Below are 4,655 nucleotides of genomic sequence, written 5' to 3' on the forward strand. Positions count from 1 at the left end.
CTCCCCCTCTCCCTCTCTCTCACACACACACACACAGATCGGTTATTACTTTTAACCGTCATGTACCTGGTAAGAAAAATTATCGATGTTTAGATTCCATCTTACGTGAACCAATAATGTTGTCTTCGTATTGTTACAATAACACAGTTATTAACGTAAGAGTACAGTTAAATATTAATAGAACAATACAGTTAATGCAGTAATACTTAACATTAAAATACAGAACAATTATGAGGCGAGATATTTCTTCAGTAAAGTCAATAGAACAGTGAACAAACGCCATTGTCCAGCACAATGGACACAACTACTCAGCGCTTTCAAACTGAGAACTAATTTAATGGTAGAGACCAGTGACCAACGGTAGAGACCAGTGACCAACGGTAGAGACCAGTGACCAACGGTAGAGACCAGTGACCAACGGTACAGACGGGCTAACAATACCATAGACCAATTAACAACATAACAGTAGTTTATTACAATGTACTAGTTAAATAATATGTACTAATTATCTGTCTCATTAATATTGCACCGTTGATGTTGATTACCTTATTAACAAAGTAATTAGTGAGATAATTAACTCATTACAGCAGACTCTAGGGGAGGCCAAATACACAATCTGAACTCTTATGATACAGTGCATTTAACTCGGAGAATAGTCTATATGTAGCCCGCTACATGTAGAGCGTTCTATGTGTTACCCTACATGTAGCACATGAAATAAACTACATTTCCCAATCACTCATCTTACGTAGAGGCAATATTTCACTGATGAGGTCAAATAAGATCGAAACATATCTGGACTGCCACACTCATTTTTAAATTTTGATTTATTTAGATTTCATTAAGGATACGAAGACAGGGAAAACACCTGGAATAACTGTTGAGATGCTGAAAATATCTAGTGGAGTAGGACACGCGCTAGTAATTTGTGTAGTCAATCAAATTGTAAAACGCGGCGGTTTATATCTAATGTTAAAGAGACAATGAAAAGCTGGAGAAAGAAACAATTGCAGGGACATCAAACCGATGGATTAAGTTATGGAAATAACTAAAAGAATTAATAGAATTGTTTAGGGAGAGAATCCACTTAAACGAGATAAAGTTCAGTTCGTACGAGAATGGAGTAGCACCGACGCTTTCGTCTTAGTGTAATTGAGTGTAATATAAATTCTTAGCTATTACACCAAATAGTAAGTTAAAGAAAGCCTATGAAGTGGTACCACGCTCTGTAATTTGGTAATCTTTAAGAAAACTAGGCGTAGAATGATGCATTGTGAAAGCTTGCAAGTACAATGATGCTGTTAGCAAGCTGAGTGTTAGCGAGTTCAACGAAGGATCCAGTTAGGTGCCCATCAGGGTTCGGTTGTCTCCCATTATTATCCTTAAAGCCGTAACAGAGGTGCAGGGAAGGAAAACTTCGTCTGTAACAGATGTACAGGAATAGTAAGAGTAGAAATAGTTTGAAATACTCGAAAGAGTCCATTAGAAGTAAGTTGATAACTTGTGTTACGTAATTGGCAATGGAGGAGAATAATCCGACTGTTTAGAAGCTAAAGAAAGGATGGGAGAAGTTCCGTAGCTATTATCTCTGACTGCAAGAAAATGATTCTCTGAGCGAGGTTTATGGCATGAGGCTTGTGTAGAATGTGCGATGTTGCGTGGTAGCAAAATATGGGTATTCGCTGGGTGTGGACTGTTAGTATATATAAATGACAGAGAACAAAAGAACTAACAGAAAAACTGGATACGAGAGGAATGAGTTGTTGCGTGAAAGAGAGAAGACTACACTGGTGCGGACACGTGATACGTACGGAAGATGACAGTTGAGTAAAGAAGTGCCAAAAGATCCAAATAGAAGGAATTCCGGAAGAGAATGACCAACGAAGACAAAGGGTGGATTGGGGAAGGATCTTAAGAGGTTGAAACCCACAAGGGACCACAACAAGGGCGGGAAAGTGTACTGGAGAAATTTCACCCGACCTATGCAAACATGGAAAAACGGATGTAAAAAGATGAAATTTTTAAACTGTTAAAATTATCAGAATGATCCTGCTGTAAAAGCGTTAAATTTTCTATAGAAAACTCCAGCAATGCTATTGTAACAACACCCACCCACTCCCACACACACGGTATGTGTTATTTATAGCTAAATGTTCCGTTTTCAATTACGTCTAGTAGTGTCGCCATAATATGGATCTTCAGGCAAACAAGAAACGATATATATTACTACACATTGCCTAAAGAGCCATATTACAGCGGAACTGATCATTGTACGTATACACGCACACACACACACACACACACACACACCGTATATGTATATGTCTACACATATATTCATTCGTTATCATCACCATCATCAAAAAGATATTTCTTCTCGTCCTCCTCGCATGTTTTGTCCAAGATTTTTTATTCTGCTGTGCTGGTAGTACAGAGTTCTCCAAATACAAAATATTGTTAACCAGAATAAGCAAGAAATAGTCGACCAGTTTCGGTATTCCCCACTGAAATTAATGCCAGCGTCTTAAGCTGCTCGCGGACCTCGCAGCCTATCAGCTACGCTACATGTTGCTCAATAATACGGCATATGCTGTGGGTGATTCTCAGGTGGAGTGGTACTGGAGGAGGAGAAGAAGAAGAAGAAGATTTGTAGAACATAAATTAGCGAACGAACTTGATTGATGCTCGAGAGAGAAAGAGAGAAAGTTGTAGCACTGACTGGAATGTGAGTGATGACTTTGGCGGGGGTGGGGGAGGATGAGAGGTTGGGAGAAGAGAGAGAGAGAGAGATGAGACGGATCTAACTTGTAAATCAATTTATTTAATTTACATATGAAAGATCAATTATAAAATCAATTAAAAGCAGAAATCACCAAAAAATTTATCTACAGCTTCAGGAGAAAGGAATCAACGTTATTAAACTAATTATCTTGTCATTAGTCATACTAATAAAATTGTTAGAACTAATCGGACAAAGCAGATGTTACTAATATGTTTTATTTTATAAATTAAAGCAAATTACTAATTTAATTATATCAGAGCTACCAAATTAATTTGTTCATTATAAAAACAAAGCTAATCGTTACCACAATAATGTATTTTCTCACTTTTTTGACATTCCTATTGCTCTGAGGAATTCAACACAAATATTATCTTCTCCACCCACCTACCCACCCCTATCTCTCTGTCTTTTACTCAACTCTTTTTGAAATAGAAACTCACCGAACACATGCGACGGATCAGCAGTTAACACTCAAATATTCGAGATCGAATTCTCTAATGGCAAACCCAATGATTGGTAAACCTTAAGTTCTTAACACTCTACAGAATGCGTGGCTCGCTTTCACCTATCTTCAGCTGATACCACAACGTCTTCTGTTTCTGCCAACTTGAAACTTGGTCAAACATACTCCGCCTCCTAGACCTCATCTTATAAACAGCTAACTCAATCCTTTACTTAATACTTTCTCTCTAGAACATGATAGAAAAGCTGACTGCAAAATGTTATGAAGTCATAAAGAAACGATCACAATGTTTCTCGCTGTCCAGTCAAACAAAAGAGGATACATATACAGATATGGTAGAATTGGTGCTTTTCTTTTACCGCTGTTATGAAATATCGACAGAAAAGCGATGAGACAAATGTCAATCATTTTTTGTGTATGCACGATCTCGAGCGGAAAGTTCGAGATTGATAAGCCCCCAGAAAACTTGCGAGCAGGCAGGATTCAGATTTCCTTGTGGAACTAATAGGAAATCTGGGTTCGAAACCAGCTTGAAAAGAGGAAGAACCATGAGCATTGCTACGGCACTCCGTCGGTTACGACGACGAGGGCTCCAGTTGATCCAATCAACGGAACAGCCTGCTCGTGAAATTAACATGCAAGTGGCTAAGCACTCCGCAGACACGTGTACTCGTCACGTAGTTCTCGGGGAGATTCAGTGTGACACAGAGTGTGAGAAGGCTGGCCCTTTTGAAATACAGGTACAACAGAAACAGGGAGAAAGAGTGAGAGAAAGTTGTGGTGAAAGAGTAGAGCAGGGTTCGCCACCATCCCCTGCCGGAGCTTCGTGGAGCTTTAGGTGTTTTCGTTCAATAAACACTCACAGCCCCCGGTCTGGAAATCGAAACCGTGACCCTATGACCGTGAGTTCGCTGCCCTAACCACTGGGCCATTGCGCCTCCACATGAGCATTACTGATATAAGAACACTACTGTCATATTAAATCAAAGAGCAGAGTTAGAGCAAACGATCATGTAAAAATTAGTGAACCCAACCGTCTGCTATCGGAGACGTTTAAGGTTATTTCTTAAAGAGAGAAGAAAGAATAAGGCAAGCGGTGTCAGCAGCTGATCCAGTCATGACTTACTCCTGTACTCTTCTACTTGTTTCAGTCATTTGACTGCGGCCATGCTAGAGCACCGCCTTTAGTCGAACAAATCGACCCCCAGGACTTATTCTTTGTAAGCCTAGTATTTATTCTATCGGATCTCTTGTGCCAAACCGCTAAGTTACGTATACGTAAACATACCAACATCGATTATCAAGCGATGGTGGGGGGACAAACACCCCCCCCCTTTCACTGGAATCACTAATAATAATAATAATAATCCTTTCTACCAAAGGCACAGAGCCTGAAATTTAGTGGGAGGC

At 39.5% G+C, this 4,655-nt stretch overlaps 1 protein-coding gene across 2 annotated transcripts in view; it reads left to right on the top strand.

The window, feature by feature from the left end:
- LOC106882692 (aristaless-related homeobox protein) overlaps window positions 1–4,655 on the top strand; it is a 61,018-nt gene that overhangs the window by 38,724 nt on the left and 17,639 nt on the right. The window lies entirely within an intron of this gene.

Source organism: Octopus bimaculoides, chromosome 19 (assembly GCF_001194135.2).
Source record: "Octopus bimaculoides isolate UCB-OBI-ISO-001 chromosome 19, ASM119413v2, whole genome shotgun sequence".
In the NCBI taxonomy this organism is placed as follows: Eukaryota; Metazoa; Mollusca; class Cephalopoda; order Octopoda; family Octopodidae; genus Octopus; species Octopus bimaculoides.